We start from the raw sequence: 15,825 nt of genomic DNA on the forward strand, positions 1-15,825 counted from the left end.
TGTATACATAAGAAATATTATTATGAAAACTTCCTCAGTGACTTTGTGTTTAAACAGATTCAGACAATTAGCCTGCTCCTTCCACCAGCTGGTGGTTATTTTCAACGTATGGTTAAACAAATATGACACTCGTTTCTCATTATTTGTTTTTATGGTTAGTTAACCTTTTCTGAACCACTCACAGCTCCGGCTATGGTGCAGAGTCAGGCTTCACTTCTGCATATGTCTCCAGAGCTGTGATACATACTGCCTGCCCTCTTCAATAGGGACAAGACACAACTGACCCCAAAGAGCAGCTTCAGAATGGTCGGAACTCTGGACTAGACTTGTGGCATGCAGAGGGGACTCCTTCAACAGCATGAGTTTTAAAGGCTACAACATTACAGTTGATTCATTGCCACAGTGGCTGGGTAAGATGGCATGAGCTTGACCATACAGATAGAATCACATTCCTTCCACTCATACTTGCATTTGTACATGCAAGACAAGCCTGGAATCTGTTAGTAAGTGCATGTTTTGGAACGACTAAACTAGTCTGTTTAGCACTTGCTCTATTACGAAATGAGTGTAGGTTTGACCCACTGCTTTTCCTGGGAAAACATGCCGTTTCCTGCTGAATCAGAGCAAACATCAATCCACAGAAAAACCCATTGACATCTGCTCTGATTCAGTGGTAAATAGTGGGTTTTCCCAGGGGAAAGCAGTTGGACGAATGGAAGTGTGGGCAAGCCCATGACCAGATCTCCTTTACACATAAACTGAGCAGTGGAGTTCCCACTTGCCCCTTGGTTGCTTAGGTTTCCCTCCTGCTTTTGCCCTTTCAAAGCATGGTGAGCATATCTGATCTGATGCAAAGCACTTAAGGAGACACGGTATACAAAATATCCTTACAGAAGAAGCTTTGGACACAATCTGATGTGGAAGTACTGTAACAGAGAAACATGGAATGCTATGGTGTCTTGGTGACACAATTAAATGCTACGAAATGTGGAAGGTAACTCAGAGCTAGATACAAGGCTGCCTTTCTTCTTTCTTCTTTAGGTGGCTGTCCGATTACCTTCACTTCTAGCTTTAATGTCCCCTTATTTAGTGTTAAAGTAATACATTTTCAATTGGGTTTCCTCCCCCCTCCCTTTTCTTCCCTTCCCCAACAGGCATGCCTCATTGTCAATTGAGAGAATCATTTTTTTAAAGAAGTAGAAAACAAAAGCAAATGAAGGGAAAAAAGCTCAACACCTTTTATCCCCAAACAAAGATTACATGCACAGCAAGTTATAATCCTTGGCTTTGCAGTATTGCTTTACAGGGTTAAGAAGATAAATGTTCATTGCTTTTAATCCTCCCCATGATTTATGAGTCTCTGGGTGTCCTCACCCCCCCCCCCACCCTGAGCATCTACAACTGTGTGCTGGTTCTGCCTGCTGTTTAAATTACAGAGACAAATTGTGGATTGTTGTCGTACAACAGGGCAGCTTCTTCATGGCCCCCACAGCATTCCTCTGATCGTAAGGAAGCGATTTCTCTGTGTGAGCATTGCATTTCATGTTTGAGGGGATGGGGGGGGGAGATTCTCTCAAGAGTGGGTGGCAATATGAGGCCCTGGATGATCACTTGTCATGCTAACTTGAAAGGAACATGACTGGGACAACAGCTGCGCAAGCTGAAGAAAAACTCAGCTGAAACCGCCCAACTTCTATTGTTCCGGAACCCACTCCGCATCCTCAGCTACTGACAGGATAATTAAAGGCTAAGCGAGATTGGCCTGATGTAAAGGAACACACCAACACACCACAGCTCTTAATCGTACAATCTTATCCTGTATTAGCAATGCTATCCATTCACATTCAGTTTTCTGCTGGTCCCAAAGAAAGCAACAGTGCCAGGTTTAGGGCAGCGTCAGTGTGTGTCCCCCCCCACACACACACACACAGGGCACTGAACCAAGGGTTTGCAAAATAGTGTACTTGGGAGCATGCACAGAAGAGGTAGTAAGAAAGGGGAAGATGCTTTAACATAGTGTTTCTCAACCTTTTTCTGACAGTGGCCCCCTTCTGACCATGTTTCCTTCCTGTGCCTCCCCTATAATGTGGAGTTCTAGCCTCAATACCCCTTACAATATAGGGTTTCTTATCAAATAGTGTTGAGTTTCACCCATGGCCTCTCTTGCAGGACTGGGGTGACCCCTTCCTTCACTGGCCCCTTAACAGATCCAATAACAACAAGGTCTTTTTATGTATTGTTGTTCTCCTCCTCCAACGTATGCTTCAGACACCGCATTTGTTTGAACTTTAGCCTCACAGTTAGGACCATTGCCACTGCCCAAATGTTGGCAGTGCCTGTTCTAAAGCACCCTTCTATCTGCAGAAATTAAAGGAAGAACAGAAGGAATGCTGCCAACAGCTCCTGTGCCCCAGCATCAAAAGCACACAAAAACATGCAGGCGAAACTCATTGTACAGTTGGATTCTGTAAGCAACAATTCAAGGAGAAAAGCAGCACACTGCTAATAAACAGGAGGAAGCCAATGATTGTCTTTCACTCCCTCGGAAACTCAGAGGTATGCTTCTCAAGAGAGATGCATCCCATTTGACAAAAGCAGTGCCTTATAATTATGACAGGAAATGTACCATGAAAGAGCTCCGAGAAGCGGGCCATAGCTCAGTGGTAGAGTGCATGCTTTCCATCTGCAAGTTCCTTAGTTCAGTCCCTGCCTTCTCCATTTAAAAGGTTCTCTGGCAGCAGGGCCAGGAAAGATCACTGTCTGAGACTTCAGAAAGCCATTGCTAGTCACAGGCAGCACAAGGCTAAATGAACCCATCAGTCTGACTCAGTGGTAGATGGTGTTGATGTTTATAAAGGAATTTGTGTCCTTTCAGAAATATAAACACCCTGTAAAAGGAAGTTCATTTCCTCCAGGCCATATATATATGTGTGTGGGGAAAACCTGAAAAAACACATTGAACAGAGACATATTTATACCTGTTTCAAAAGGAACCAATCATTCGCATGGCTCTGCTGTTGTGTTCCTTCTCCATACATACTTCCTGAGTTGAGACATACATTTATGCACATTTATCACATCCTTTGTGCAATGGTAACCTCTGGAGCTTGTGTATCTGGTGTCAGGTTTATGACATTTTGTGTGAGGCAGTACAAGCATATTAATATATGACACACAAATGCACACATAAGCTAGGAGCAGAAAGGATAATGCATATTGGGCAAAAATACCAGGTATGTTGGTGACTCTCACAAAATAGCATTGAATACATGGTCAATACATGGAATCCCAGCTACAGGCCAATGGCATTCTGGCATCCATTGTGATGTTAGAGGATATTGGGAAAATTTATTTTCAATATAAATATTAAATAAATATCATTTGAAGAGAAAGATCCATCCAAAGCAGCATGGATCAAGGCCCATGTCCTCTCCCATGCCACTCGCCACTCGCCTTTGAAATGGAGACATTTGAAAAATATTTGTGATGTGGCATATGGTGAGGGACCTGCTGTTGAACAAGTCCGTGGGTGTGTTGCAACATCTAATTAAGTGAGCACAAACCTTTGGAAATACCAAACAGAAGTGTCTACATCCCAGCCAATACATTAAAAAAACCTTTTGTTTCCTACCTGCAAATGTGATTCCACATCCAAGGTCTCAGCAGTACAGTTTTAACACCTCACTCAACTGCAGTTGGTAAGGTTGATCTGCCAAAACAAAAGCAAAAGAATTTATTAAAAAGAGGGGGATAAAAAGATAGCTTCCGGCGGCAACGCCATTGCGGGTGGTCGTGGGCTGCTTCGGCTGCGAAGCGCCCAGTCCATCCCGGGGGTTGGAGCCCCGCTACCGCAAAGCGGGGCTCCGGTGGGGTGCGGGAAGAGCGTCCCGCACCCTGGGCTCCCCGGCTGTGCCCGTTGTGGCTCCGAACCCTTCCCCCGCTCCCCCTGTAAAGGGGGAGTGGGGGTGAAGGGACGACGGAGCCGGGCTATAGGGGACATGCCCCAACCGGGATGTAAATGCGGCGACAAATCCCGTGGTGAGCGTCTAAGTTCTACCTGTGATGCATGGATCTAAAGAAACCCGGTGGTCGTGAGTATTTGATTGGACTAAATATTCTGCTTTCTGGACGATCCGGGGGAAGGAGAAAGGCAGCCTGCCTCCCTCCCTTCGAATGAAAGAAGTTAACCAATTTGAGTGACCGCTGCTACAAACTGGTTATAAAGTATCTGAACTTTGTTACATGAGACTGTAAGAATTGTTTTTCGGGGAGTAAATTTGCGGAAAATATCTCCGTTTAAAGCTGCGGTCTCTGCGCTCCGGTTTAGGAAAAATGGCGACGGAAAGTTTAAACTGAGGCGAAAAACAACTCATACAAAAGGAAGAACATAGAGACAGAAACTGTAATTTGATACTCACTCCCACCCCCTCTGCCATCATGTTGGACTTTGTCTTTGGACTTGTTTTGAACTCTGGATTAACTGACGAACAAAGGCTCAATGATTTGAGGCTGGAACTGCTTTATCGTAAAGTGAAAGTCTTGTGTGGGGATTTGAAAAGAAACCTACTTCCCACAGAGGAGGCTTTGAAATACTTTGACACTTTGGAAGACAACCTTGGCAAGGAGCTGAGAGGGTTGCTGGAAGGATGGAGAGAAATGACAGGGCTACTCCGGAAAATAGATTCGTTCGTTGGGGGTGGCAGCCCCAGGACGACGACAAGATTTGTTATATCCAGACCCCGAGGTGTGAGCTCGGGGGCAAGGGACAAAGAATTAAGATATTTACAAGAAGAAGAAGAATGGTATGAAGAAACGGAGCAGCTGAAAGGAGATGAGATGGATACCCTGAGGCTCGTTGCAAGGAGTGTTCTGAACTGTGCCTGGATCTGTGGACATCTGGGAAAAGAAGGCAATGGGAAGCTTGGTTCTGGCGTCATTAGGAGAAGGACAATGGATAGAGGGGGAGTGGGGTGAAGCATTAAGTAAAATCTAAAATGGATTGTTATGGTACCCTGAAATCGGAGGGTGAAGACTGGTAGCTATATTCAGTTTTTTCTAATAAAGAAGGAGATATTTGAAGCTTTTATGTTATTAGCAGCAGATTAAATGACAGAGGTGATAGTGTAGAGTTGATAAGAATGATTTGTGAAGATTTATGAAGATGTATTATTAGTAAATTTAGTATAAGGCGATTAAGTTCATAGACTAAGATGATTAAGATGATTGTTTTATTTTATATATATAATTGTGTTAAATTGTTAGAAGAAGAGGTTAAAAAGAAGATTATAAGTATAAAACCGAAGGTGAAAAGGCAGGGGAAGTCAACCGTCAAGACTCAGCAACAGAATTTTTTTTTTCTTATGAGATGTTTAAACAAGAAGGAAAATCTTGGCAATGTTTGTATTTAGTTTATAATTGTATTTGTTTTGTATGTGTATAAATGTAGGTGTGGATATGGGTGTATGTTGTTATAAAGGAAAAATGTCAATAAATTCTTATTTAAAAAAAAGATAGCAATCTCCACTATTTCCTTTTTTTTTTAAACAGAATTTATTAACATTTTCATAATATAACATAAACCCAACCCCACACCTACAAATAGAAAAACAACTACAAATACACATAAAGTCAGGATTCTTCTTCTTACTTGTAACCTTACAAAAAAAAAAAAAATCTAGTTCTGAATCTTGACGTTTGACTTCCCCCGCCTTTTCACCTTCGGTTTTAATTCAATATACTATTTCCTTAACAACTTTTCTCTATAAAAACAATTTAACTTTACTTAAAAAAAGAAAACATACTTATCTCCAACTTTGCATTGTACCTTAAATCTTAACCAAATATTCTTATAACTAAACTTATTTCTTCTGTCCTTTATCATGCTGCTTTTGACTTAAAATTCAATATCTCCTTACTTATTTAAAATAAACTTATCATTAACCGACTTCACACTCCGACTTCGGATACCATGGCAGACCATTTAGATTATACATTTAGTTCTTCAACCCACTCCTCCTCTGTCCATTGTCTTTTCCTGTCTTTCTCCAGCGCCAAATCTCCCATTGTCTTGCTCCAAGTGTCCACAGGTCCAGGCTGCATCCACAGCAAACCCCGCATCGAGCCTCAAGGCGTTACTCATCTGCGTTCTGGGCTCCTCCGTTTCTTTTGCTTCTTCTTCTTGTAAAAATTCTAATTCCATGTCCCTCGCCCCCGAGCTGCCACCTCGGGGTCTGGATGTTGTAAGTTTTCCCATTTCCCGTTGCTTTTCCCGGTTTTGCCCAGCCATCTCAGACCATCTTTCAAACGCCTCTCCCAGCTCTTTGCCAAGGCATGATTCCATTGTATAGAACTTTTGAAAAGCCTCCTCTGTGGAAAGTAGATCTTTTTTATAAATGATTCCACTCAAGACTTGTAGTTTCCGATCAAGCAATTCCATCTGTAAAATAGTGAGCTTTTCCTCATCCTTTAAATATGAGTTCGATACCAGTGTGAGCGCGAAGTCCAGCATTTTGAGAGAGAGGGTGAGTGTCAGATTTCAGTTCCTGTCTCTTCCTTCCTTTGTTTCAAATTTTTCCTACGACACTCCAAGTCGCCGCCATTTCTCCGAGGCAGGAGTATAAAGACCAAAACTTCAAACGGAGATATTTTTCCCCCAGTTAACCCCCAAAGGGAGGTCTCAACAGACTCAGTTTTCAAATTCCAAATACTTTCTAATGATTGTTGTGGCAGCAGTCACTTAAAGAGTTAATTTCTTTCAGCAGCCGAAGGGAGGGAGGCGGGCTGCCTTTCTTCTTCCCCCAGAGCATTCCAGGAATACAAAGAGTCAATCAATTACTCACAGCCTCCGGGTTCTTATCAGCTCCTTAATGACAGGTAGAACTTAGACGCTCATCACAGGCTTTGCCGCCGCAATTTCATCCCGGTTGGGGCTTCTCCCCTATGGCCCGGCTCCGTAGTCCCTTCACCCCCACTCCCCCTTTACAGGGGGTGCGGGGGAAGGGTTCGGAGCCACAACGGGCACAGCCGGGGAGCCCAGGGCATGGGACGCTCTTCCCGCACCCCAACCGGAGCCCTGCTATGCGGTTGCAGGGCTCCTGACCCCCGGGATGAACTGGGTGCTTCGCAGCCGAAGCGACCCACGACCACCCATAATGGCGTCGCAAGCGGAAGTCCAATCTCCACTATTTCCATGGAGTACAGGCCCCTGGACCTGCATTCTGCGTTGGATTTGTCCAGCCTCATTTATCGTTTTAGTATTCCTCTTCCTAAAATATTTCATTTACACCAAAATGCTTCCTGCCTCTGCCCAGATCTGGCTTTAGGTCAGAGAACATCTGTTTAGTAGCTAAAGACGTATGTACTCACCAATCCCGTTCTAAACAGGATTTGAGCCATTCTTAATAGAATTTTGCCTTACTTGACCTTTCTTCCTACTTCCTTCATATTTGTTACATGTTCTTTGTTATGCATGAAGGCACTGCTAGGCCTTGATGCCTCGTTGAGCTGAAGAGATTCATCTACTTAACGAGAGAATGGAAGGATTCTAAAACGCTCCAATGGTAATGTTGGTGGTTGGCAGGCAGCCAATCCCTGCTGAAATAGAACCAGCATTGTGATTGGCTAATTGCATCATAAAGGTGACCTATCACAGGTGGTGGTGGGATATTGCCTGGGCCAGCTTGAGGTATATATACTGGGCCAAGAGCTCAATCAGTCAGTCTTGTGGTGCCCTCCCTTCAGACGTCAAAGAGATAAAGAACTACATAACTTTTAAAAGACATCTGAAGGCAGCCCTGTATCAGGATATATTTTTTTAATGTTTAATTCTACTATGTTTTATATATGTTGTAAGCTGCCCAGAGTTAAAGAAATAAGCATGCCATGAATGGTATTACGACTAGCCCCATAATGACCTTCTAACATTGAAATCACATGCTGTAATCAGAAGGCTGCTTTGAACTAACATATGTCGGTGAAGTTACATGAAAAATAATGCAGTCAGAGCCCTTATCTTTTTCTCAAGTTCGCCGAAAAGCAGTGCAGACACTTCATTTAGTGAGGATAAATGCACCAAATGTTACTTAACTGAATGTCCCTTAAAAGTTTGAGGTGAGTCTGCTGATGCTTGGTTCAAGCAACTGAGTAATTTTAAAGAAAAGAAAGTTTCAAGGAGACAAGCAAAAATTATCAGGGGTGTTCCTCATATTGTTATTGTAGATTCCCTCAAGAGAAATCTTTTTTAGGCTAGGTTTGCAATAATTTCATAATTAAGGGTCTAAGTTCAAACTACATTGAACCATATGAGATTATTTGCACTGGCTCTCCTGTTCTCTGATCGTATTTTCCCACAAATGCCTTGATTTAATAACAATTTTCAGAAATCACAACTTTGTGTCCTTTTGAGTGACTGATTATTATTACTATTACCAAAAACAAGGACATATTTTCAAGGAATACCATCTCCCAACCCCCAGGTGGGTTTTCCACAGTGATTTGTGGGTGTAAACACTTGTTGAAGAGGAAATCTGCAGAATACTGCAGATTAGTAAATACTTATTGAGTAACATCTAGCCACAGAAGTGTAACAGTGAATGAGTAACATCGTTCACAGTTTATCTTTCACTACTATTTGATACAATGTCAGCATATGAGGCCTGTTTTATAGGACTGTTAATAGTATAAAAAAGCAAGCTACAAAAAAACAGATTAGGAACAATAGCAATTCAGCAGTAGTATGCACAACAAATACTAAATGCTCAGCATTTTGCTTGGAAAAGGTGATTTCGGCTAATATGTGCATTTAAAAAGAACACTCATGAAATCTTGCCTTAGGAGGTTACTGTAATTTCCCCATGCTTAGTTCCAAATATAACTGCATTCAGTCACAAATTTACTTATTTTTAAAGACCCACACTGAGAGAAAAAGACACAGTTGTGCTCATAATAAGATATGCAGTTGACACAGTGTTGCTATCAACCGGAGAGAGCTAGGCTGGATCTAGACAGATCAAAGAAGCGATTCAGTTAAATGTGGACTACAGTATGTGTTGAAAACCCATAAACCGCTGTGAGGGCAACAGTCTGATCCTGCTGCTCCCTAGCAACCAGTATTCAGAGTCACCCTGTCTCTGATCCTGGAGGTAGCATATAACTATAGTCACTGATCATCTTATTATCCATGAATATCTGTAGCCCCATGGACAGAGTCTTAATGAATCTGTCTGATCACTTTTTAAATGGTATGCGACTTCATGGATAATTCTTCAGGTTTGAAGTCCATATCGTGATATCAGTTTCATAATCTTTGACCTGGTAATATATCACAAATCATGATGTGTGCTAGGGTTGGGTGATATATTGTCGATATACGATGGTACCTCTGGTTACGAACTTAATTCATTCCGGAGGTCCGTTCTTAACCTGAAACTGTTCTTAACCTGAGGTACCACTTTAGCTAATGGGGCCTCCTGCTGCCACTGCCATGCCGCTGAGCAATTTCTGTTTTCATCCTGAGGTAAAATTCTTAACCCGAGGTACTACTTCCGGGTTAGCGGAGTCTGTAACCCAAAGTGTTTGTAACCCGAGGTACCACTGTATTGTGAATCATGATGTATGTGTGTGTGCATGTGCACTATGCAAAAATCACAATGCAGGAAAAACCGTGAAGCCAGCCAGTGCCTCTACATACCGGTAACTCCATCCTTTTTCCAGACATTGTGATATATCCATAAACCATGGTGTTTAGCTGGTGATATACCACAATACTGAAAACCGGATATTGCCCAGCCCTAATCACTCCTTCTCTGCTCAACAAATGATCAGTCTGGAGTTGGCAACCCCAGCTTATAAGGATGCTACTCTGGAATGGCAACTCCATGCCTAGCATGCTGCTACTATATTGAACATTCTGCAACTTCATCGGCCATATTTTTCATGCAGGCTCTTACATGCGACATGGAACAAATCAAACTGTGTTGTCCTCCAGATTGCCATAGAATCATCAAATCTTAAGAGTTGGAAGGGACCCTGAGGATGATCTTGTCCAGCTGTTTTTGGACTACAACTCCCATCATCCCTAGCTAGCAAGACGAGTGGTCAGGGATGATGGGAATTGTGGTCCCCAAAAAACAAGACCCAGTGATCAAGTCTAAACCCCCCCCCCCTGCAATGCAGGAATACGCCATTGTCCCATACGGGGATCGAACCTGCAACCTTATCAGCACCATGCTCTAAGCAGCTGAGCTATCCATTGCCTGAGTACCCACAGCAAAAGCAGAGTCTTCCATCAAGTCTCACGTGAACTATAGGCCATTCTTCCTTGCATTAAACATGAAGGCTTCCACTTGAAATGAATAGCGACAATGGGTTCTTATTGTAGTATTCATCTCCTATATTAATGCTGGAACATTCTTGCTATTTTAGACTACTGTTAGCATGCAGCACAGGACCCCCTTTGATTCCCACTTGGCAACTTGAGTGGCTTCCTATTGTTATTGACTTCAAAGAAATGGAAACGATTTGTAATGTCATGTAAGGGCAATGTTTGCATACTGCAGAATGGATCAATTCATTAGCTGGCTTTTCTTGATTCCATTTGCAGCTGGGTTATTTGCTTTGTAGAGAAGAACAAAACGTATACAAAAATATATATGGACTTTTAAAAACCATTTCAAGGCAGCGTGCCTTGAATCTACTGAATACTCAAGATTATAAAAGAAACTGTGAGTGATGTTGTGTTTGTTAATTCATCAATAATGACAATATGAAAGAAAGCTCTCTGAAAGAAATGATCTAGAATATACACTCTGGAGCAATCCAGGTTTTTCAGAACAATTCTCATACACAGTGCATAATGGATGTATTGCTGTCAAATGAATGTCAGAGAACACAGGATTTCTAAATCTTAACCTTTTGTATTTTGTCTTCCTTGATTTGTAATATAACGTTAAAAGTGAGCATGTAGAGTTGTAGCTGGATATGGAACACATTGGCATATTTTGCCTCAGGTCTGGTGTTTCTAAACTGGGGGAAAACGGTAAAACAAATTTGGAAAACCTACATGTTTCGGAATGCTCCTCAGTGCAATTTAATACAAATATAGCAGGCAGGCATCACTTAGGACAGAGCATAAAGCAACATTTTGCACAAATTCACATTTGGCAAAATTTGAATTTGACTATTAAGAGTTGCAAATCTTTTCAGCCTTTGCTTTTTAAGCTTCCTTGGGTCTTTTTGGTAACTGTGACATGCCTGGGGGATGTTGTGATTCCTTTCTGCTCTCTTATCACCCTGGCACGCCATAGGGTCACTAGGTAAATGGAATTATGCTATAATCCTGTAGCCACTTACCAGGGAATATGCCCCATTGAACTCAATGACACCTACTTCTGAGCAGACACAATTAAGCTTATGTTGTTAACATCAGTTGTCTCAGTACCCCAGGTTTACCTTCAGGGCTAAACCCACCTAAAAACACTACAACAGTCAATAATCCTGCTGCTCTAACTGCTTACCATGATACAGATGTGCTACTTTTGATTCTCCATCTTCCCAGTTCCTTAGTGTCACAAAACAAACCCATGCAAAAGAGTGAGCACATGAGAAAGTGAAGTTAGAAGGAAATTTGAGGCCATTGGTACAACCCTAAGGAAGTGCACAGAAAGGAAGTTTCCTGTACCCTGTTTCTTATCATCTGTGACACCCCAAAATCTCTCCGGTGGGTCTGTGGGAGGAGAGAATAACCCAAAATAGGGGTGCTTGAAGAAGTCAATATCTGTGTGATCTATTGTGAAATGACCTGATCTGCATCTCCTTGCCTAATGTGTGCATTGAAATTTAGCAATCCACTTGATTTTTCATTCCCCAAATGTTTGATGCAGTCCTCAGCTTAGAAAAAACCTAACCTACATACAAATGTTGTTCCTACTTAATTGCAAACTTCTGTGTGGTTTCTTCTTTTTAGTTGCAAATTAATGCAGAAATTATACGGCAAGTTTTAGCAATTCGTAGTACTGAGATAGCAAGACATAACTTACTGATTGTCACAGAAAATGAATCATGCTCTTAATATACATAAAATTTAAATGCTCTTCAGATATAGAAAATAAAATAGGCAGTTGTTAGCTGATTCTATGAATATTAGTATTAAAAATATGTAAAGCACTACCATCACCTGTAATCAGCCCATAACTGAGCCTTTCATTAATATAAATTGTGTATTCCTGCTGCTAATAGACCCAAGTAAAATTCACTTATTGGAAATGGCCATTTATTTATCATTTTGCATAACCCATCAGAAACATTATTATTAGGAAATTTAGTGACACAAATGAGCATGCTTTAAGAAAGCCCACTGCCAACAGAGCTCTAATGACCAATTTCATTTGCGGCGATAAAACTGGAGGACATTTCTCTGCCTAGTAATGGATGACCCAGTTTTCAATCTGAAAAGCTATCACACCTGAGCATTCTGAAAAAAAACAGAGCTGGGTTTTCTTGCAGATTATCAAGACTACAGACAAATTATGGCAGTTAAGTAGGTATTTGTGGTTTCATTTTCTCATTGCTACAAAAAAAAAAAAAAGGAATTTTGATTATTTTGTCTTAGAGGACTGTTGTTAGGTTGAACAAGATAAAGATTGTCAATGAGCCTGCTGGCTGGATAAGAGATAACCATAGTGATGTTTGATGGAACAAATGAACATATTCCCTCTCAACCCGATGTAATAATAAAGGGTTTAAGACTGCAGCTCTAACCTTATAATATTACATATATATTGTAGGAAGAATTTCCTACATAGATCTTGTTGATACCCAGCTTATAGAAGCAACAATGACAACCTATACAGTACTATGAAATACAGCCCTCAGCATATTCATTTTAATTTGCATTTAAATCTGAATTTCTCAAATCCACACTTTCTGAAACAACGTGAGAACTAAACACTGCCATCCCTTGAAATTCACACTTACCCAAATTCCCCAACCAAAGAATGTTTAGAAACGCATATATTGGAGGGTGGGGAATGTTTATAATATGAAAATATTAAGTGAAAATAGCATGTGCAAATATTAGGAGAAGCTGCTTGCAAGAAAAGTGCACATTAGTCAAAGCTGCAGACACAATATGCTTAGCAGGAGATATTCGCACTAAAATGCTGAATACTCATAATGAGGGTGGTGGAAATGCAGCACGCGCTCTCCATCAGTTCCCACATAATCCAGGTTCAGGGGATATTTCTTGCCTGCTTTCCTTCCTGCTTGATAGCTTGCCTGCCTGCCTGCCACTCCCTCAAGAAACAGCCTCTTTTCTCTAGATTTCTGCTGCCACACCTCTTCCTTCTGCAATTTCCTTCTGTAGTTTGCAGCATCTCATCAGCTCCAGCATTTCCAAAACAGCTTGTTTGATCTGAGGCTACTCACAAGTAAGCAGCTGATCTGGTGGCTTCTGCATCCCATTTCCCAGATCGTCTTAATTAATTGGGCATTTGTTCCCACCCACCCCTTTTGCCTTCTATGATTTCAGTGGCTTTTGGGGAAACACTAACATTGGTACAAATGTCTTTGTGACTGGACCCTGGTTCTATCAACCATGAAAAGCGGTGGCAGCCTGCATGGTTCCTGCTTCTCTCCGTTTTATCCTCACAACAGCACCATGATGTAGAGAAGTCTGAGAGACTGTGACTGAGCTCCATGACTGAACGGGGATCTGATCTCTGGCCTCCCAGGTCACAATCCAATATTCTAACTGCTACACTACAGTGACTTTCTGTGCCCCCATGTCTCCTCCGCCTCTTGGCAATGTGTCATGGACTGGTTGGATGGAGAGGAAAGTTGGGAAAAACCAGCTGGGAAACTCCCAAGGGAAGACGGCTCAGAGTCAGGGGATTGGTGGTGGAACAACGCTGAGTGGTCAGAAGGAAAAGAGCAGGGGTCGGCAACCTAAGGCCCATGGGTCACAAGCGGCCCATGGGGGTCACTTAACCAGCCCATGGACCCCCACCGCCCACTCAGGGACCCCCACTGCCTACTTGGGCGGCCCCCATGCGCCATGCTAAACCGGCACGGAGCAGAGCGGGGATCGCCTTCAGCAATGCTGGCCGGCTTCCCATTGACTGCAGGAAGCTCCAATGGGAAGCTGCACACGCCTTCTCCGCATTGGAAATAGCGTTTGCACATGCGTGCGCACACACACTCCGGCCCACCGCAGCGTCTGTGGGACCTTGAACCGGTGCAAGCCACAAAAACCTTGCCGACCCCTGGAGAAGAGGTAGAAGACTGGGAGGAGGTGTCAGAAACTGGAGAGGTAACAGGGCTTAGTGAGCGGGGCGAGTTTGTGGCAGAGAGAAGTCCAGCTGGTGAAGAGGCACCGGTGTCTCCCCCTACAACCAGGGCCAGGAGAGACATGAAGCAAGAAGAACAGAGACAGGCACACAGGTGCAGTCTCAGATTCCTTGGGGGAAACCCTGAAGAGAAAAGGACTTAGACAGCCACGGGGAGGTGGGGACTGGAGAAGAGTTGCTGTACTCATTAGGCCTAAAACTTCTAAGCAGATCCTGGTTGTTGTTGTTTTCTCTAATAAAGAGTTAACTCCACTTACTTCATGTGACTGACTGCTTGCTGGCTCGCTCCTGACAAAGTGCTTAGTACTACAAATATGTGAAATGAGATCATTTTACTGTGAGTTTCACCACACCCACAATAGCAGGCCAATGAAGTGGAGTGGACTTGGTGCAGTGACAGGGCATGTGATGAACTAGGCATTAAAAGGGGAGAAATTAAAAGGTGAATGGTTCCTATAATATCTCAATATTTTCCACAGCTACCCTGTTTGAAATGTCTCTCAGTAAAAATGAGTTTTTCATACCATCCTTACTCTGGTGTGGGTAATAACCATATGGATTATTTTGTATTAAGATATATCAGCATAAGATTTCCAATTAATTGTGTGCTTTGCACACATCCACAAATTCTAATGGCTATAATTTCCCAAAGAAAAGAGAAAGCATATTACTTTTCCTCCCTCGCTATATTTGATAAAAATGGAATTTGAAGGCTTTAGATCACAGGCTGATATTATATTATTTATATTCATAAGAAAATAGCTGTAACCAAGCAGAAAATATTGTTTGGCCAAAAGGAATGCTTTGTTTGTGATTGTTTCTAGCTTAGATTAATAATAATAAAAATCTATACAATCTTATCACCAGGCTTTGAGTTTATTCTTCCCCTCCTGCTTATGGTTCACAGAAACTGATCTTTTTGCCTCAGCATTTACACACTAGCAAGAAATTTACCAAATGATGAATTTATTTATTTATTTATTTTACATCGTATAAACAGATATGCACACTGGGTTGTTGTTAGACTGTTTTGAGGTTCAAAAGAAGAAACTTCATAAATCAAGCTGCATCAATAGGAGTATAGCATCTAGATCAAGGGAAGTAATAGTAACACTGTATTCCGCTCTGGTCAGACCTCACCTGGAATACTGTGTACAGTTCTGGGCACCACAGTTCAAGAAGGATACTGACAAGCTGGAACGTGTCCAGAGGAGGGCAACCAAAATTGTCAAAGGCCTGGAAATGATGCCTTATGAGGAATGACTTAGGGAGCTGTGTATGTTTAGCCTGGAGAAGAGAAGGTGAAGGGGTGATATGATAGCCATGTTCAAATACCGGTATATAAAAGGATGTCATATAGAGGAGGGAGAAAGGTTGTTTTCTGCTGCTCCAGAGAAGCGGACACAGGGCATTGGATTCAAACTACAAGAAAGAAGATTCCACCCAAACATTAGGAAAAACTTCTTGACAGTAAGAGCTGTTC

The sequence above is a fragment of the Lacerta agilis genome, chromosome 7 (assembly GCF_009819535.1).
Source record: "Lacerta agilis isolate rLacAgi1 chromosome 7, rLacAgi1.pri, whole genome shotgun sequence".
Classification (NCBI taxonomy): domain Eukaryota; kingdom Metazoa; phylum Chordata; class Lepidosauria; order Squamata; family Lacertidae; genus Lacerta; species Lacerta agilis.